The sequence below is a fragment of the Trachypithecus francoisi genome, unplaced genomic scaffold (genome assembly GCF_009764315.1).
Source record: "Trachypithecus francoisi isolate TF-2019V2 unplaced genomic scaffold, Tfra_2.0 Lachesis_group10, whole genome shotgun sequence".
Taxonomy (NCBI): domain Eukaryota; kingdom Metazoa; phylum Chordata; class Mammalia; order Primates; family Cercopithecidae; genus Trachypithecus; species Trachypithecus francoisi.
Genome location: NW_022681455.1, coordinates 125789825 through 125811015, shown reverse-complemented (window position 1 = coordinate 125811015; position 21191 = coordinate 125789825). Strand labels below are relative to the sequence as shown.

The following is a 21191-nucleotide window of genomic DNA, read 5'->3' as shown; positions in this document are numbered from 1 at the left end:
AGCTGCTGATGCCTGTGAGAATCGAACAGCAGCAGGCAGAAGGGGGTTGAAGAACCAGAATTTGAAGTACCAGCAAGGCTGCAGTGAGTCTACCATGTCCCTGACCCTGGTATCCCCAGCCTGGACTAAATAAAACTCGATACCCAGAAGCGAGCAAGAGGGTGCCCGGGGGCTCCAGGATAAGCCTCTAACAGGAAAGGGGTCACCTGGTTCTGAGACAGTGGGCCAGATCCCTGGGTTTTTTCCTTTCTCCCTGTCTCTCTGGTGCCCAGGAAATTCCACAGCGGCAATGATGGCAACAGTGACAGCACGAGCAGAGGGGTCAGCCGGCAGGGGTCTGAGCTCTGAGGGAGGGAACCTTCCTTTCCAGCTAGAGGAACGGTGGTCCAAAATGGGTGAAAAACCTGCTGGCTTTTTTCTCTGTGTCCTCTTCTTGCTTGGCCACAAAAGTAAGCTCAGTCACGGGAGAAGCGTGGCACAGCTGATAACTGAAGCCCTGCCTCCTGGCTGAAGGGGTGAAGACAGGAGGCCCAGGAAACCGGAAAGTGCTCGGGAGATTGCAGAAAGGGAGGAGCTGGGGAAAACAACTCCATCAAGTTGTTACGAGCTCCTGGGCTCAGCCCTGAGCGAGGCATAAGTAAACAGAGCCCGCAAGCACAGACCCTGAGCACTGAAGGTCAGGACGGAGCACGCCCGGGGCCCACGCAGGCCATGGAGTGCTACACAGTGGACAGATCTGAAGAGCGGGCAAAGGCTTGGAAAACGGCACCAAAACCCACAGCAGAATGGTAGGGACTGAGAACCTGAGCCCAAGCTGGTAGAGTGCCTGCTAAAACCAAGGCACCAACAAATTTCCAGAGGCCTGAATCAAGAACTATAGTTTCCTAACGTAATATTCAGGACCAATCCAGAACGTTCAGGACCAATTCACAATGTTTAGGACCAATCCAGAATGTTCAGGACCAATCAAGAACCACTCAGCATACAAAGAAGTTGACTATCGTCAACTCACATAGGAAAAGATGATCAACAGCTTATCTGAGCTAACAGAGACAATGGAATTAGCTGTCAGACTCTACAGCAGCTACTATAAAAAACCTGGCCGGGCGTGGTGGCTCACGCCTGTAATCCCAGCACTTTGGGAGGCTGAGGCGGGCGGATCACAGGTCAGGAGATCGAGACCATCCTAACACGGTGAAACCCCGTCTCTACTAAAAATACAAAAAATTAGCCGGGCATGGTGGTGGGCACCTGTAGTCCCAGCTGCTGGGGAGGCTGAGGCAGGAGAATGACGTGAACCTGGGAGGCAGAGCTTGCAGTGAGCTGAGATCGCACCACTGCACTCCGGCCTGGGCGACAGAGCGAGACTCCATCTCAAAAAAAAAAAAAAAACCCTCCAAGAAGTAAGGAGGGGTATTCTTGACATAAAGGGAATGATCAAAAGTCTCAGGAAAGAAATAGAAGGTATAAAGGAGAACCAAATGGAACACTTAGAACTAAACATACAGTAACAGAAATTGTAAAAACCCACTAGATAGGCTCAATGGCAGAATGAAGATGACAAAGGAAAGAGTCAGTGAACATGAAGAGAACCCGGGGCTGCACACCCTTCCTGACAAGCACATTCTGGACCTAGGTTCCCTCTCAGTGTGTGTCACCAGCAGACCTCGAAGGATGGCACCAGCCTACAGACAGGGCGTCCATCTGCAGAAGGAAAGGGATTCTTTCTTGTGAGAATGAGGAACACCAAATATAACCGAGGGGGACTAGAAATGACGAAGGCAGAGCAGATGGGCCTCCACTGGGCTGATGCTGGTTGGCAGTGGGCTGAGCATCAGCTTACGTGGGAAAGGAGGTGGGAGAATTTAGGGAGTTCGCAATATCAGAGCCCCGAGTTTTTCCATGGTTCTTCAACCTCTGTAAGGAGAAAGGTGTCACGGGCATGTAGAAAGCACTGCGGGTCAGGTAAGATGTTTGTTTTTAAGCTGCACAGAATAAGAAACTGCTAAGAGAATAGCCATGAGTGAAAGATGCAGCTGCACAGCCGAGAAAGACACGGCATGTGGTAAAAAAGACTTCACAAGAGACAGCCCCAAAGGGTTGACTCCTACTCGGCTCTCTACATAAAGCTCAAACAGCCATAGACCAAGGGAAGGGCTAAAGCAGCTCCCTCAATGTGCAAAGCCAGAATGCAGGCAAAATCAAGGGCAACGTCCCAGCTCATTTCCAGGGGCTGTGGCACGACCCACCCCCTGAGACATTTCCTGTGACCCTTCCTCGGGTGGCTGTCCCTTTGAGATGCACATTATCGGTGGTTGCCGTCATCTGCCTAGCCCTGCAGGAGCACAGCCATGGGACTAGAATAAGTACAGAAAGTCCAAGCCAGATGGACAGATGGAAGAGGGCTACTCGCTGGAGCTCCGCAAACCCTTGCAAGGTGCCCGCTGGTGCAGAAGGTGGCACTCATCCACACAGCCTGTACAGGCTGAAGCAGAGTCCAATGCACAGGGCAGAACCTGGTGCCCTGCCTGGTGGCAACTTAGGACCACTGACTCTTCAAAATGAATCCCAATTCCAGGAATTCCATGTCATGTCCTTAAAACAAGGTCATTGGGGCCGGGGCCGGCAGCTCATGCCTGTAATCCAGAACTTTGGGAGGCCGAGGCAGGTGGATCATTGGAGGTCAGGAGTTCGAGACCAGCTTGGCTAACATAGTGAAACCCTATCTCTACTAAAAATACAAAAATTAGCTGGGCATGATGGTGGGTGCCTATAATCCCAACTACTCGGGAGGCTGAGGCAGGAGAATCACTTGAACCCAGGAGGTGGAGGTTGCAGTGAGCCAAGATTGTGCCACTGCACTTCAGCCTGGGTGACAGAACAAGACTCTGTCACAAACAAACAAGGTCATCGGGCCTCTGCTTAAGTATCAAACAGAAGGATCCTCCAAAGAACAGTGAGTGCTTGGCCATAAATCAGCCCTGATCAGCTGAAACCAGGCATGTGCGGCAGCCCGGCCTCCCGTTCACCTGCCCTTTCATGGCACAGAGATGTCTAGAAACGCATCTGACTGCTACAGACCGTTGACACGATGAGGGATAGACGCTTTCTTTTCTATTTTATTTTTATTTATTTATTTATTACTTTTATTTTTTGAGACGGGGTCTCGCTCTGTTGCCTGGGCTGGAGTGCAGTGGCACAATCTCGGTTCACTGCAAGCTCCAGCTCCCAGGTTCACGCCATTCTCCTGCCTCAGCCTCCTGAGTAGCTGGGACTACAGGTGCCCGCCACCACGCCTGGCTAATTTTTTTGTATTTTTAGTAGAGACGGGGTTTCACCGTGTTAGCCAGGATGGTCTCGATCTCCTGACCTCATGATCTGCTCACTTTGGCCTCCCAAAGTGCTGGGATTACAGGCGTGAGCCACCACACCCGGCCTGATGCCTTCTTAAGAGGAAGATTACTGGCTTAGCACGGTGGCTCATGCCTGTAATTCCAGCACTTTGGGAGGTCGAGACAGGCGGATTACGAGGTCAGGAGTTCGACACCAGCCTAGCCTGGCCAACAAGGTGAACTCCCGTCTCTACAAAAAACACAGAAATTAGCCAGGTGTGGTGGTGCGTGCCTGTAGTCCCAGCTACTCAGGAGGCTGAGGCAGGAGAACTGCCTGATCCTGGGAGGCAGAGGTTGCAGTGAGCTGAGATCGCACCATTGCACTCCAGTCCAGGTGACAGAGGGAGACTCTGTCTCAAAAAAAAAAAAAAAAGAGGAGCATTACTTTGTGGTGGTAGATGGACAGAGACTATGTTTCCAGGACAGCAGGGATCACTTCGAACCCCAAGAAAGGAAACACTGTCAACGTATGCCCCCTGGGATACTACGAGGGACCTGATTTCTGAGTCACCTCGCTAAACACTGTGACCTGCCCTAGATGACACCGGGGACACTTGCTGTGCCTTCCTGGGGACCAGAGTCCCTGCACACGCAGTGGGCACCACCGGTTCACCTCCCCTCAGTTGCAAACCAGTACGACTGACCCAGTGTCTTCACTGTTGACGGGACAAGGGCCCAAGCCACAGAGAACTTCATGAGTGACTACAAAAGGAAAAGATAAGGCGGGCTTCCTTCTTTCTGTCCTACTGAGGTTTTTAAGAAACAAAGATGGAAAAACGTTCATGTCAGTCTACAAACAAGAAGATTCAAGTAAAGCATTTCTTTTCTTTTCTTTTCTTTTTGAGATGGAGTTTTGCTCTTGTTGCCCAGGCTGGAGTGCAGTGGCGTGATCTCCGCTCACCACAACCTCTGCCTCCTGGGTTCAAGATTCTCCTGCCTCAGCTTCCCGAGTAGCTGGGATTACTGGCATGCGCCACCATGCCCGATTAATTTTGTATTTTTAGTAGAGATGGGGTTTCTCAATGTTAGTCAGGCTGGTCTTGAACTCCCGACTTCAGGTGATCCGCCTGCCTTGGTCTGCCAAAGTGCTGGGATTACAGGCATGAGCCACCACACCCGGCCTCAAGTAAGGCATTTCAATCCATTAAACATCATTTCCTGGCTGGGCATGGTGGCTCACACCTGTAATCCCAGCACTTTGGGAGGCTGAGGTGGGTGGATCACTTGAGGTCAGGAGTTCAAGACCAACCTGGCTAACATGGTGAAATCTCAGCCCTGCTAAAAATACAAAAAATTAGTTGGGCGTGGTGGTGCATGCCTGTAGTCCCAGCTACTCAAGAGGCTGTGGCATGAGAATTGCTTGAACCCAGGAGGCAGAGGTTGCAGTGAGCTGAGATGGTGCCGGGGTGACAGAGTGAGACTCTGTCTCAAACAACAACAACAACAACAACAACCACCACCACCAAGAAGCAACAGGCTCCAAATACTGTCATCTCATGCCCTGTTTGAGACGGATGCCTCACCAATGTGCACCACAGATGGGGGCTGGAGGTTATTTCAGTGCACAGGTGTGTATGGTGTGTACCTGGGTAAAAGAATTTGCTTGCCAGGTTTGTGCTTTCAGTTGTAGCTGGTGGCAGTAAATGGAGTTGTTTTAGTAGGTCCTCACAAGGAATAACTACACAGCTGTTTTTCCAAGTGCTACTGTACCTATCAAAATGACTATTTAAAAAGTATTTTTATACACTGCTAGTCTAAAACTGTATTTTGGCTTGTGTCTGTTATGACATATTAGCAAATGTAAAGAATTATCTTTCCCACTACTTGTTTATAAACCTCATAGTTGTTAAAAATAAATAAAGATGGCCGGGCGCGGTGGCTCAAGCCTGTAATCCCAGCACTTTGGGAGGCCGAGACGGGCGGATCACGAGGTCAGGAGTTCGAGACCATCCTGGCTAACACGGTGAAACCCCATCTCTACAAAAAAATACAAAAAACTAGCCAGGCAAGGTGGCGGGCGCCTGTAGTCCCAACTACTTGGGAGGCAGAGGCAGGAGAATGGCGTGAACCCGGGAGGCGGAGCTTGCAGTGAGCTGAGATCCAGTCACTGCACTCCAGCCTGGGCAACAGAGCGAGACTCCGTCTCAAAAAAAAAAAAAAAATAAATAAATAAATAAATAAATAAATAAAGATGTGTATCTCACTCATTATAGAAGTTATACACAATCACAGTTTTCTAAAAATTTTCTTTCCTTAAAAACTTATATTTGAATAAAAGGATGGCACTTTCAGACATTTCGAAAGTCTCTGCTCCTCCCTCTCAGGGAATCTCAGAAGCCTGTCTGGCTCCGAGTGCCACGGTGTGGCCTGACGAATGCCCTGCAGAGAGGCCAAGCCGACCGCTGCCTGCTGCTGCCTCTGTGCATGGCACTGCTGGGAGGGAGCCATGCTGGTCTGGACTGTTCTTTTCCACAACACTCAGTATTACCATTATTTACTACTTTCTGACAATGACATAATAACTATAACTCACATTTATTGTATATTCCCTACATACCAGACACTAATTATCTGATTTCATTCTCCAGTAACATATGAGCTAAAACTATTATCCCCACTTCATGGAGGAAGAAACTTCAAGGCTTGGCCGGGCGCGGTGGCTCACGCCTGTAATCCCAACACTTTGGGAGGCCGAGACGGGCGGATCATGAGGTCAGGAGATCGAGACCATCCTGGCTAACACGGTGAAACCCCGTCTCTACCAAAAAATACAAAAAATTAGCCGGGTGAGGTGGCAGGCGCCTGTAGTCCCAGCTACTCGGGAGGCTGAGGCAGGAGAATGGCGGGAACCCGGGAGGCGGAGCTTGCAGTGAGCTGAGATCCGGCCACTGCACTCCAGCCTGGGCAACACAGCCAGACTCCGTCTCAAAAAAAAAAAAAAAAAACTTCAAGGCTTAAAAGGGTTAAACAGTTGCCTAAGGCTACAGAGCAAAGATGGAAGTGTCTAGATAAACCCAGGCAGAGCGGGAGTCCACAGCCTTACAATATTTCGCGTATGGACAAGGACCCTGTCCCCTATTTGCTCATTTGGGGGATAGATAAGGACCCTTCACATAGCTGCAGTACAGCGGGGTGGATTAACTCTCCCTCTACCAAGAGCCACGGGAAAAGGCTCAACCTACAGGTCTCCTCATTTGGAAGACACACAGGCCACATGTGATTAGCAATTTGATATCCCATCCAAAGCATCTGAACTTCTCTAGTTCCCACTTTAGTAGGGACTGACTAACAAGGAGGGCTTAGCACTTTTCACCCATAAATGCTGGGCTTTCACAGAAGTTACTCGCTGCCAAAAGAAAAGAGTTGAACGTTATTAAAATAATTATGAGAGAATAAAGGATGTCTGCAAAGAAGTGGGAACAAAACAGCTATGCGCTAATTAATTCTAGACTTTGTGTTACTCAAATAAAATCCCAGGATGTCAGGGTTACATGAGACTTCAGGCTTCTGGCAAATGGGTAGGGGCTTGGCAGACAGATAAGGAAGGGACAGGAGTGGGCAGCGCAGGGGGCAAAGGCTCGGATTCCCGGAAACTGTTTTAAGAGCGGGACACTGAAGCCCAGAGAGTGAAGTGGCAAGGTGAAGCTGTATCCCCAAAGTCAAGTGGCGGTTTCCTCAGATGGGTCTAGAACCCCCACTTTCCACCTACCGTGTCACCAGCTGGAAACACAGAGAACCAGGGGAACCCAGGGTCCCTCCCGCCCTGGGTGGCTTGTCACCTCTCTGCTCAGTGCCAGGTCTGGGAATTTCACCACCTGAGGCTGAAGAGGACAGCTGCTGTCTCTCTGCCCTTCTCCTTTCCTTATAGATGGAGGCAGCGCCCGAGTAGAGATAAAAGGTGTTACTTTGACGAGTTCAAGCCATTCACTTGGCAATCATCTTTAAGCCCCTACCAAGTAGTAGAACTGCGATAAATCCTAGGAAAGAAAGATGAATAGGACATGACCCTTCCTTTCCCAAGCACAATCCAGAGAGATGCACACAGAAAAGATGACAGCCATGTGCCACGCGCTCTGACTCCAGAAGGCAGATGCCAGGAGGAGCCCAGGAGCAGAACTACACTCTGCCTGGGGCGGTTTTCAACGGCTGCGTTCTTTGGGTGAAATCTGGTAGAAGCCTGAGCCTGCCAGTCATATAACGGAAGATATTCCGGACAGAGGAAACAGTTGGCGCGAAGCGACAGGCGTGAGGTAGTTTGCTATCCCCCACAAGGCTAATTCAGACTGATTCCGACCTAGTTGGAGAGTTGGGAAGGATTAAAAAAATACTGCCTAGTCTAGCACAACTTCAGTTTCTATTTGGAAGTATTCCCCAAAACCCTAAAACTGAAACATATATAATCAACCACTTTTCTACCCATAATAAAACAGGAGCTGAATTCTTATTTAGGGGACCTTAATATATAACAAGAATTAAAATACATCTCATTCTGCACTCTAGTCCTGCTTTGCAATATGCAAATGCATTTTTGAGGAGCCTGGAAATGGTGGAGTTGGCAGATGTTTACTTGCATGTGAGTGAAAAGAAAGGCGTTTCTGTGGCTCTTTTGCTTCAAGGGTATCTAAATAGGTTCCAAGGACTGCTTTAAGTGTATTGATCCACAGTTCTCAAGGCACATGCTTCTCTAGATGGCTTCTCTGCAAAATTCTCATCTGTAGTTTACAAGTGGAGCCAATTTTCTTTCATCTCAAATGCTTTGGCTGCAGGCAGCTCCCATTTGGTCTGTGCTTTTAGGAAAAGCAATGATAGATTGGGGAGGGTTTAACCTAAACGGAGAGAAGGGAATGAAAAGATGGGGCCTGCGTGGAACCTCTCAAGTTTCCTGAAGTTAAAAACCTTCCCGACATTACCAGAGGCAATACCAAGACAGCAACAAATGTGTAGCTGCGATGATTGGCAGTGGAGTTTCTTTTTTTTTTGAGACAGAGTCTCGCTGTGTCACCCAGGCTGGAGTGCAGTGGTGTGACCTCAGCTCACTGCAACCTCTGCCTCCCGGGTTCAAGCGATCCTCCTACCTCAGCCTCCCAAGTAGTTGGGATTACAGGTGTGAGCCACCACACCCAGCCAACAATGGGGTTTCTTGACAAAGGCACTCTTAACATTTGAGCTGGGTCATTCCTTGTGGTGGGGGCTGTCCTTGCACTATAGGATGCCTGAGGCACTCCCGGCCCCCACCCACTAGATGCCAGAAGGACCCCTAGGTTGTCACAACTGCAAATGTCTCCAGTTGAAAATTCCTGATCTACATTAACTCCAAGCAACAGCTTCAAAGCATCTCAATCTCTGCACTTGCTTCCTGTTAAAAACCCTCCTATGGCCGGGCACAGCGGCTCACACCTGTAATTCCAGCACTTTGGGAGGCTGAGGCAGGCAGATCACCTGAGGTCAGGAGTTCGAGACTAGCCTGGCCAACATGGTGAAACCCTGTCTCTACTACAAATACAAAATTAGCCAGGCGTGGTAGCGCATGCCTGTAATCCCAGCTACTCAGGAGGCCGAGGCAGGAGAATCGCTTGAACCCGGGAGGTGGAGGGTGTAGTGAGTCAAGATGGCGCCACTGTACTCCAGCCTGGGTGACACAGTGAGATCCATCTCAAAAAAAGGAAAAAAAAGAATAAAGAAAACCTTTCTTTCTTTCTTTGGTATCACCATCATCCAAAAAAAACAACCCAAAAAAAGAGTAATCATGCCAGCACTGGTGGCTTACACCTGTAATCCCAATATTTTGGGAGGCTGAGGCAGGGGGATCACCTGAGTTCAGGAGTTCAAGACCAGCCTGGCCAACGTGGCGAAACCCCATTGCTACAAAAAATACAAAACTTAGCCAGGCATGGTGGCGCATGTCTGTAGGCCCATTTACACAGGAGGCTGAGGTGGGAGTATGACTTGAGCCCAGGAATTCAAGACCAGCATGGGCAACACAGCAAAACCCCATCTATAAAAAAAATAAATAAAAGTAGCTGGGCGTGGTGGCACATGCCCTACAGCCTCAGTTACTCAGGAGGTTGAGGCAGGAGGATCACTTCATCCCAGGAGGTTGAGGCTGCAGTGAGCCCTCATCGTGCAACTGCACTCCAGCCTGGGCAACACAGTGAGACCCTGTCTCAAAAAAATAAAAAAGAGTAACCATACAGACCTTTGATGATACATAAGTCCCTACATAAAACAGTGTTCTGTGTTACGAGGAACCTTGTGACATTAAATGGCCCGGGTTAAAATAGGCTCCCAATGGCACTGACTACTCTGTGGCCTCTAGAGCATCAGGAGAATTGAGGGTTTGTGTTTGGCCTCCGTCCACTCAATCAGTCAACAAGTATTACTGAACATCTACAGTGCACCAGGCATTGCTCTGGGTGAAAGAGACAAAGGCCTGGCCCTCAGGGAGCTTATGTGCTAGTCAGAGAGCAAAAAAGCAAACAAAAGATATTATAGCCATCATCTGTGCTATGAATAAAAAACGTCACGGCCGGGCGCGGTGGCTCAAGCCTGTAATCCCAGCACTTTGGGAGGCCGAGACGGGTGGATCACGAGGTCAGGAGATCAAGACCATCCTGGCTAACACGGCGAAACCCCGTCTCTACTAAAAAATACAAAAAAATTAGCCGGGCGAGGTGGCGGGCGCCTGTAGTCCCAGCTACTCGGGAGGCTGAGGCAGGAGAATGGCATGAACCCGGGAAGCGGAGCTTGCAGTGAGCTGAGATCTGGCCACAGCACTCCAGTCTGGGCGGCAGAGCGAGACTCCGTCTCAAAAAAAAAAAAAAAAAAAAAAAAAAAGTCACTAACAGGTCAGAGCTGTGCTGCCCACTGTGGTAGCTGCTGGCCACATGTGGCCCTTGAACCCATAAATGTGCTTGTTCAAGCTGTGATCTGCTGACCACACCAGATTTCAGACTTTGGACAGAAAAGAGAAGGTAAACTATCTCATTAATAATTTTTATATAGATTACATGTAGAAATAATAATATTTTGGACATATTGGTATTGGGTTACATAGAATAATAGAATCTATTAACAAGAGATTCTTTCTTTTTTTTTTTTTGAGGCTGACTCTGGCTCTGTTGCCCAGTCTGGAATGCAGTGGCACAATCTCGGCTCACTGCAACCTCTGCCTCCCAGGTTCAAGTGATTCTCCTGCCTCAGCCTCCTGAGTAGCTGGGATTACAGGTGCCCACCACCATGCCCAGCTATCTTGTCTTTTTAGTAGAGACAGAGTTTCACTGTGTTGGTCAGGCTGGTCTTGAACTCCTGACCTCAAGTGATCCACCTACCTCGGCCTCCCAAAGTGCTGGAATTATAGGCATGAGCCACTGCACCCGGCCAATTAAAAAATAGATTATACTGCTAGATATCCTTACTTGTTTAAGGTGGCTGCTAGATTTAAAATCACACATGTGGTGCGTCTTGCATTTCTGCTGGACTGTGCTGGGTTAGGGAAGGTACCTGGCAGCAAGTAGCACCTTCAGCCTGAGAAAGCAGGGAGGTCACCACGATCCGGAGGCCATGGGGCCCAGCCCAGGGAAGAGGCAAACCCAATGCTCTTCAAGGGCATGGACCTGGGCCATTCTATCCATAGCGACGCAGTGTGTCCAGTGGGATGCACAGAGGTGGTGTGGAAGGAGCTGAGGGTGAGAGGGCTGCAGGGACTTGCAGGCCAAGTTACAGAGTTGGGAATACATTCCAGGAGCAACTGGAGGGTTTAAACCTGGGGAATGCCATAACCTCGATTTTGGAAAGATGCTGCACTCTGGCCACTGTGTGGAGAATGGACTGGCATGCTAGCAAGAACAGATGCAGGACCACAGGTGGGAGGCGCTGCCTCATGGGGCCCCTCCGCTCTTGGCCACTCCAGCTCACTTCAGAGGGTTCCCTGGAGGAGGGAGAGAGGATGTGAGACATGCTACTTCTTTCCCACAGCATAGATGACTTTGTTAATTCTACTTCCATTAATTTCTGATTATGTAGAATACCGCTTCCTTCCACAAGAGCAGACTCGTAAAGTGTTTTTTATTATCCAAATTGGGCCTTGGGATTCTAGGAGTGATGTTGTTTTGTGTAATGAAGTTCAACATAATCTGCCTCTCACTGAGTAGAGTGGGGATTCGACTAGTTTTACTTTATTATCGGATTTTCTATTTCCTTCCAACCACTGCAAATTAAGTTTTTTAAAAATTATGGGGAGGGAGTCTTAGGTTTGACAGTGACACATGGACACTGCTTTGGTCTCATTTCATTCTTTTATTTCATTCTCGATACTTACTATTCACTCAGAATGTGGTTCTCTTCCCTCATGAGGCTTCCACCCCTCCTTTCATGGCCCCATTTTATATCCCAGCGTCCAGCATCCTAGGTTCACCCGACATCCCCTAACTCAAGGATGTCAGCGTCACAGTGGCTGTGACGTCCACACGCACTGACTCTGGCATTTTCCATTTGTTCCACTATTTCTAGATTCTCATTTTCCCCTAGCTCATTGGTCACTTTTGCCACTGAGTCATCTGCTTGTGAGTCATGCCTGGCTATGATGTAAAGGCCAGGAAAATGTCTCCAAACACACCTGGCAGAGAAAAGGATGTCACTGAAGAAGATGGTCTGTCAGGCACATGCTTTCCTACATGGACTCAGTCACGAAGAGAAAAAAAAAATCCCCTTCTCTCTCCTTTCCTTCTTCTAATTTACCATCCCCATCAGCCTTGGCTAGAAACTACTCCTACAGAGCAATGGGTTCTGGCCATTGATTTCTGATATTTAGAGGCCAGAGAACATTTCTGGAGTAAGGCCAGAAACCCTGCAAGCATGAAAGCAGGATTTTCTCAAGTCAGGTTCTTCCTATTGAGCGAGGCGGACCTCACACACACGCTGCCGCTGCATCACTTTCCTTCTGGGAGCTATGAAGATCCCGTGTCACACAGAGACCACCAAACTGTGTGTGAAATAAGGAAAGGTGGGAGCTGTCCCAGGGGAGGCGGGGCTGGGCAGGTGTGACCACATGCAGTGTGGTGCCCTGGACTGGATCCTGGAACAGAAAGAGGACAGTACAGGCACACTGTGGCAGTCAAGAAAGGTCTATGGCGTAATATGTAAGCACACCCAGGAGGGCTACTGCCCGCTCGTCCACCCCACAATCAAAGGCTCCATCTGCAAGAGGGCAGATGGAGACGAGTGCAGAGGGCCAGAAGGCACCGGCACTCTTTCCCAGTACCAGACAATCACTAAAAACATCTACAGTAGAAAGGAACAGAGCACGGACACATGCTACGACAGTGACGAACTAAAAATGAATCTAGTTACAAGGCCACATACTGGACGATTCCATGTTTACGAAATGTCCAGAACAGGTGAATCCACGGAGACAAAAACTGGATTAGTGGTTGTCAGAGGCCAGACTGGGAGGTGGGGGCAGAGACTGCAAATGTGAAAGGGGTTTCGTTGATGGGATGATGGAAATGTTCTGAAATTAGATTATGATGAAGGTTGCACCACTCAGTAAAACTACTAAGAATCACTAAATTGTACAATTGAAATGGGAAAATGTTATGATATCTAAAACATACTCAATAAGCTGTTAAAGAAACAAACAAAGGAGGAGGAAAGAAGCCTGTTTAAACACTCTACGCAGGCCAGGTGTGGTGGCTCATGCCTGTAATCCCAGTATTTTGGGAGGCCAGGGCGGGAGGATTGCTTGAGCCGAGAAGTGCAAGACCAGCCCAGGCAACGTAGCAAGATCCCATTTCTTTCTTTCTTTCTTTCTTTTTTTGAGACAGAGTCTTGCTCTGTTGCCCAGGCTGGAGTGCAGTGGCGGGATCTCAGTTCACTGCAAGCTCTGCCTCCCCGGTTCACACCATTCTCCTGCCTCAACCTCCCGAGTAGGTGGGACTACAGGTGCCTGCCACCACGCCTGGCTAATTTTTCTGTATTTTTTTAGTAGAGATGGGGTTTCACCGTGTTAGCCAGGATAGTCTCGATCTCTTGACCTTGTGATCCGCCCACCTTGACCTCCCAAAGTGCTGGCATTACAGCTGTGAGCCAGCGCACCCAGCCAAGATCCTATTTTTACTAAAAATAAAAAATAAAAATAAATTAGCCAGGCATGGTGGCGCATGCCTGTAGTCCTAGCTACTTGGCAGGCTGAGGTGGAAGGATCACTCGAGCCTGGGAGGTCGAGGCTGCAGTGAGCGGTGGTTGCACCACTGCACTCCAGCCTGGACATCTGAGCAAGATCTCATCTCTAAAAACATACAAACAAAAAACAAAACAAACATCGTAAGCAAAGTGAGGGAAGATTCTGACACTAGAAGACTTGAGGTCAAAGCCTTCCTTTTACAATCTGGGAGACGAGGGTCCCCACAGAGCCGGGTGGAGACCAGGGCTTCCTAAACCACCAGCTTCCTGTGCCACCAGCATTTCTTCATCACCTGCTCTGTGCTGGGCACTGGGCTAGGCCTGGGGAACGGAAAAACGAGCAGGACAACACAGGACTTGCAGAGCCACTTCTGACCTGCTCAGAGAGGAACGGGTGGTGAAGAGGGCAAGAGACAGGGGCCTGCCACGGGACGGGGGACAGACCCAGCACCGCTGTGGCCCTGCTCTGAGAACCAGGGGCTCCGGGAAGATGTTCTGGTGCCTGGGGCTTTGAGAGCCAGGTGGAAATCAGAAGGCTGAGAGGAAGCAGGGTAGCTGACGGCTCAGCTTGGGGAAGGGGCAGAGGCAGGTGCACAGGTGCGAGGTGGGGCTTAGGGGCCCAGCGCCCTGCAGAGCACTTGTCTCCGGTGACAGGGGGTCTCAAAGGTGACCCGCACTCTGTCAGGAGAGGCGGCACAGGGGAGAGGCAAAGAAACCCAGGCCCAGAGATGGGCTGCCCTGACCCACGTGCTGGCACTGCTCTTACACACTGTGTGATGGAGGCATGTTACTCCGCTTCTCTATGCCTCAGTTTTCTCACCTGTGAAATGGGGACAGTAATTGTGGCTACATTACACTGTTTTTGTGAGGGCTGAAGTGACAGCCCCATAAGGTACTGGGCACATAGCTGGGCGTGGACAGAGGAAACCCTAAAAACATGAACCATAATAACAACCACACAATTTTTATACCTCAGCCACATAAGATAAACTGTCTCCGTCACCTTCCTTCCACGGAGTCCTCTGTACTCACCCTGGACACGGCAAACCCTACCCAGTGAAGTCTAAGGCACAAGACTATGAAAACTACTCCATAAATAAAAGCACTTTCCCCACACTCTTGCCCCACATTTAACTGTACAGACTCATTTCTGCTAAGCACCTTCCTTCCCCAGATAAACTCCTTGGCAGGAGTACAGTCATCAGCATTTTTTTTTTTTTTTTTTTTGGAGATGGAGTTTCCCTCTTGTCGCCCAGGCTGGAGTGCAATGGTGTGATCTCAGCTTACTGCAACCTCCACGTCCCGGGTTCAAGCGATTCTCCTGCCTCAGCCTCCTTAGTAGCTGGGCTTACAGGAACCCATAACCACACCTGGCTAATTTTTGTATTTTTAGTAAGAGAGAGGGTTTCACCATGTTGGCCAAGCTGATCTCGAACTCCTGACCTCCAATGATCTACCTGCCTCGGCCTCCCAAAGTGCTGGGATTTCAGGCATCAGCCACCGCGCCTAGTCTCATCAGCTCTTAACAGGGGAAACAAGTCATCTGTCACCACAGATGGGCTGTGGCGAGGTTGGAGGAAGGATGGATTGAGGGGAGGGATGGCGAGCATGACCCATGTGGTGAGAGGGATGAAGGTAATTGGGGACATTAAAAGGATATCAGATCTCTGGAAGGAGACACAAGAAATGGGCAGTAACGCCACTGGGGAGGGTCACTGGGAAGCGGTGGGGGCAGGGAGGGACAAACTACGACATCTTTCTGTATCATCTGAATTTGGTGCCATCTGCACATATTACTCAGTCAAAAATAAAAACAAATAAAGACAGGGGCATATTGGGTATCTGGGTGACAGATCCAGGAATTGAGGCATCTCCAGCTGCAGGTGCCAGTCACCAGAGAAGTCAGCTGGCACCAGTCCTGCTCTACCTTTCCCCCACCCCTGCCCCCACCCCCAGCCCAAAGGGAGAAAAGTTGCTCTGTGAACTCCCTGAGGGCTCATCCTTGGTCCCATCTGAGACGCAGAAGCCCAGAGCTCTGGAGGCCTTGGGAAACAGCCCTTCCAAATTACACTCGGGAGGAGGCTTCTACACACGCCACCGCCTCTGGGAAGCATTGCCTAAGTGGGAGGGCACCGTATTCAGCCGCGCCATTTATTTCACTGCTGGATGCCGATGAGCTGTTCCTCCACTACAAGGACCAGTGCAGCAAAACACAAAGGAAGGGAATCATCTCTCTGGGCCCCTGCAGAGTGCATCGGAGAAACCCAGCATCCTGACCTGAAGCAGCGGTGGCGTCCCTGCCGGGAGGGGTAAAGAAGCTGTGGGCTCTGCAATCAGAAGTGAGGAGATTCTCACTGTCAGGAGCTGCACGGCCTTGGGAAGGTCGCTGGATTGCTCGCCCTCTTCATGGTGAAGCACAATGGTCAGCACTCGACTCCCAAATCGTAAGGATCATGAATGCTTCTCGTAAAAACGTCCACATCCCTGTCATTATCCCTAAAAATAACCGAGCACCTCCTGCCAATTTTTCCCCTTTAAAACGTCACTGCATCTTGATGCTGGAAGGCATTACGGATTGAATTTAGGCGCCCCCACCCCTGCAACCCCTGGACCCAAAAGATATGTTGAGGTCCTAACCCAGGGAACCTGTGAACTTAATTGAAAATAGGGTCTCTGTGGGGCTGGGCAGATTGGTCACATCTGTAATCCCAGCATTGTGGGAGGCCGAGGTGGGCGGATCACGAGGTCAGGAGATTGAGATCATCCTGGCTAACACAGTGAAACCCCATCTCTACTAAAAATACAAAAAATTAGCCAGGCGTGGTGGCAAGTGCCTGTAGTCCCAGCTACTGGGGAGGCTGAGGCAGGAGAATGGCGTTAACCCGGGAGGCGGAGCTTGCAGTGAGCCAAGATCACACCACTGCACTCCAGCCTAGGCGACTGAGCGAGACACTGTGTCAAAAAAAAAAAAAAAGAAAGAAAAAAAAGAAAAGAAAAGAAAATAGGGTTTCTGTGGATGTATTTAGTTGAGTGGAGGTCATCCCACAACTTGGGAGGCCGAGGTAGGAGGATCACTTGAGGTCAGGGGTTCAAGATCAGCCCGGCCAACATGGCGAAACCCCATCTCTACCAAAAATACAAAAATTAGCCAGGCGTAGTGGCATGCACCTGTAATCCCAGCTACATGGGAGGCTGAGGCATGGGAGGCAGTAGTTGCAGTGAGCTGAGATCATGCCTTGCACTCCAGCCCGGGCAACACAGACTCTGTCTCAAAAAAAGAGAAGGTCATAATGGAGTAGTGTGGACCCCAAGTCCAATCCCACTGGTGCCCTTTTAAGAGGAGAAGAGACGGCCGGGCGCGGTGACTCAAGCCTGTAATCCCAGCACTTTGGGAGGCCGAGACGGGCGGATCACGAGGTCAGGAGATCGAGACCATCCTGGCTAACACGGTGAAACCCCGTCTCTACTAAAAAATACAAAAAACTAGCCGGGCGAGGTGGCGGGCGCCTGTAGTCCCAGCTACTCCGGAGGCTGAGGCAGGAGAATGGCGTGAACCTGGGAGGCGGAGCTTGCAGTGAGCTGAGATCCGGCCACTGCACTCCAGCCTGGGCAACAGAGCGAGACTCCGTCTCAGAAAAAAATAAAAATAAAAATAAAATAAGAGGAGAAGAGACACAGACCCACAGGAGAAGACATGAAGTGGAGACAGACACAAAGGGACAAGGAGGCCATGTGACCACAGGGGCTGACCCTGCAGTGACGCAGATGCCAATGAGGGGACATCACGGCTCACTGGCCACCAGCAGAAGCTGAGAGCAAGGCACAGAGTCTCTCTCTGAGTCCCCAAGAAGGAACCAGCCCTGTTGACACCTTAATTTTGGATTTCTGGTCTCCAGAACTGTGAGAATAAATTTCGGTTGCTTTAAGTCCCAGTGTGTAGTTCTTTGTGAGAGCACTCCCGAGAGAAATAAAGGTGATCTGGCATTACTGTCTGTCTGGTGCCTGAATTCTCTTGCCCAATGGTCCACTAGCCAGGCTAGGTTTGACCGTCTCTAGTAAAAGTATTCTCCAATAAACGAGGTCATTTCTGATATTGTTATGAAGAAAATAAAACACTATAACATGACAGAGTGAGTGGACAGGGATCAGAGGAAAAGGAACATTATTCTGACTATTAGGAAAGGTCTCACTAAGGATGTGATATTGCAGCAGTGATGGGAACACAGGAAGCTGGCCATGGAAAGGGGAGGAACAGCCTGTGCAAAGGCCCTGAGGCAGAGTCATTTTGGCACTCGCAAGGCACAGGAAAAAGGCAGGACCCTGCTGAGTGACAGCAGCAGTCGATGAAGCTGGAGAAACAGGCAGGGTCAGTCAGCACCTGTGCAGTTGCCCTAGTTGACTAAGGTCCTGGGAAGCTGCTGGAGACAGACATGATTTAACTCAAGAGTTTTTAAACGACCACTCTCGCACAATCACGGTCTTAAAACTGAAGTCTGGGGTACAGTGGTACAATCTCAGCTCATGGCAACCTCCACCTCTGGGTCTCAAGTGATCCTCCCACCCCAGCCTCCCTAGTAGCTGGGATTACAGGTTTGCACCACCACGCCTGCCTAATTTTTGTATATTTTTTGGGGTTTTGTCATGTTGCCCAGGCTGGTCTTGAACTCCTGGGCTCAGGTGATCCGCCTGCCTTGGCCACCACAAAGTGCTGGTATTCCAAGTGTAGCCACCACAACCAGCCAAGGCCAAGTCTTTCTATTACTTTTGTCCCTTGGTTCTTGGAACCCTGGGCTTAATAAATCACAGTTCCCAAGCTTCTCCAGGCTTACGTCTAATTCATTCACCACTGTAGCAGTTTCCAATGAATATGCTTATTTTTTTCTACACCGTTCATTACATGTGATGTTCAGAAAAGAACACAACGTTCTAAGCATGGAGTAGACTAGGACGGTCCCCTGTTTCATTCCAGACCTATACTTCTGTTCATGTGCCCGGGGTTGCCTTGGCTTTCCATTGTTTTATACTACTGACTTGCCGAAACATTTATCGGCCAACCTCCCCCAATGTCCTCTTTGTGATGCCCAGATTTAGAAAGTGGGATTAAAACTTGTTCTTCCCGGCCGGGCGCGGTGGCTCAAGCCTGTAATCCCAGCACTTTGGGAGGCCGAGACGGGCGGATCACGAGGTCAGGAGATCGAGACCATCCTGGCTAATACGGTGAAACCCCGTCTCTACTAAAAAAATACAAAAAACTAGCCGGGCGCGGTGGCGGGCGCCTGTAGTCCCAGCTACTCGGGAGGCTGAGGCAGGAGAATGGCGGGAACCCGGGAGGCGGAGCTTGCAGTGAGCTGAGATTCGGCCACTGCACTCCAGCCTGTGTGACAGAGCGAGACTCCACCTCAAAAAAAAAACAAAAAAAAAACAAAAAAATAAAAATAAAAATAAAACTTGTTCTTCCCTCGTGAGAACAACTACGCCTTTTTGTTTTTTTTTTTGGTTTTTTTTCTGTTTTTTTGAGATGGAATCTTTCTTTGTCACCTAGGCTGGAGTGCAGTGGCGCAATCTCGGCTCACTGCAACCTCCACTTCCTGCGTTCAAGTGATTCTGCCTCAGCCAGGATGCCAGGATTACACGTACCTGCCACCATGCCCAGCTAATTTTTGTATTTTTAGTAGAGACGGGGTTTCTTAACACGGGAAACCCGTGTTAAGAAGCTACTAAGGAGGCCGGGTGCGGTGGCTCAAGCCTGTAATCCCAGCACTTTGGGAGGCCGAGAAGGGCGGATCACGAGGTCAGGAGATCGAGACCATCCTGGCTAATACGGTGAAACCCCGTCTCTACTAAAAACTACAAAAAAACTAGCCGGGCGACGAGGCGGGCGCCTGTAGTCCCAGCAACTTGGGAGGCTGAGGCAGGAGAATGGCGTAAACCCAGGAGGCGGAGCTTGCAGTGAGCTGAGATCCGGCCACTGCACTCCAGCCTGGGCGGCAGAGCCAGACTCCGTCTCAAAAAAAAAAAAAAAAAGAAGCTACTAAGGAGATGTTGCCCAAGCTGTTCTTGAAGTCCTGACCTCAGGTAATCCACCTGCCTCAGCCTCCCAAAGTGCTGGAATTACAGGAAAACGATAGCCACCGCGCCCGGCCCTATGGCTTATTTTTTTTTTTTAAGTGTCACCATAACGCATACAATGCCACATATAAAAAATGGTTTAGAATAAACAAAGTTACTAGGTCAGCTCCCTTGGTTTCACAACCACCGCATTTCTCTTTCGGGTGGAGGACAAGGAAAACGATTCTAGCAGGCTGCCCGAGAACTGCATGCTCTCTTGCCTCACACAGCTGAAGACACCTGGGCTATGTGGAAACACAGAGACTTAAGCAAAAGACGCTCTTTGAAATCATACTTCCTATTGGATTTCTCAAGGACGTCTAAATAAATCTGAGTCCATGCAGACTACCTCAAGCTTGGGGCGGGGGCAGGGGTGCTGCGGCAGACTCCGTAAGCCGGACAGGTGGTGGAAGAGAAGGATGTTTTGCAAGCCTCTGAGGACCCCTTGTGTGAGGCACAATTCACCCGGATCTGCCCCACTTCCCATTCCACAGAGTGGTAAGCGCTGCTATATCCAGTGTCAGATGGCTGGGTTGATCACTTCACTGTGCTCCCAGTAGCAAAGTGACCCTGGGCAAGTCACTCAGCCTCAGTTTCCTCACCCATCCTGATTGCCAAGCTTATAATGAAGATCAGCCGAGAGTCTGCGTGGGAAAACCCTTGTGAAGTATGCAAGTGAGGGTCATTATTTTGGACAATGGGGTTTTTACTCCTGCCTTTGCATGTCTTTCCTGCTGTTGGTTGACTTCTCATGACTTTTTTAAAAAACTGCTCCAGGCTGTTTTTGGTGTTTCTTTTAACCTGATTACTTTTGCTTTATGAGAGAAAGGAGGGAGAAGGTGGGAGGAGAGAGAGGCACGCAGCATGACTCATCCCACCCCAAACCCTTCCTGGGGACTGTCCTAAAAGATGCTCCTCAGAGCCACTGGGGCTACTATAAAGCAATTCACCTTTGAAGAAGCAGTTATTGTCATGAAAAGAGAGCCATAGCCAATATCTATGGAAATCCTCCACTTTCTGGGATTCAGCAGCAAATTATTTAAGGCTTGTGATTTACTCCGTCACCAAGTGGCTTCTCATTGCCTTTGGCTGTTACATCTCAAATAACGCAAACCAACCTTCACACTAACTGACACGTCCCATACAAAAGGCAAACACCGCCAGAAACGTCAGAATGTAACCCAGAAAGGCTAGTGATGATCTGATCGTGAAGGCTGCCTACATGTGAGTCCCACGCCATCTTCATCTCTCTAATGGAAAAAGAAAATCTCATGAGTCAACTTTTTCATTGCGAGCCAATCTCAATAGCCTTTCGTCCCGTGCTTCAAAGGCGTAAGCAGTCCTATTTCTGAACAAAGTGGAAATAAAAACAAGTGACAGCCAAAGAGAGACACTGAACAATGGAGAACATACGCTTCCCAGGAGAAATGGGAGGAAGACAGGAAGGAACGCTCACATGCAATATAACCCACACCTTTTCCTTTGCACGATTCGGTGTTAAGCATCTCTCTG

The 21191-nt window shown here is 49.5% G+C and overlaps 1 protein-coding gene across 4 annotated transcripts in view; it reads right to left on the bottom strand.

The window, feature by feature from the left end:
* Nucleotides 1-21191, bottom strand: part of KIAA0513 (KIAA0513 ortholog) — a 66890-nt gene that overhangs the window by 44455 nt on the left and 1244 nt on the right. For 2 of the 4 annotated variants that reach the window (XM_033219197.1, XM_033219199.1), the window contains exon 1: nucleotides 207-847. The exons of 1 other annotated variant lie outside the window; for it this stretch is intronic. The gene's annotated coding sequence lies outside the window, so the exon portion shown is untranslated. Of the gene's footprint in view, nucleotides 1-206; nucleotides 848-21191 lie in introns of those variants that run through there. One more of the 4 variants, XM_033219200.1, reaches the window with a different exon arrangement.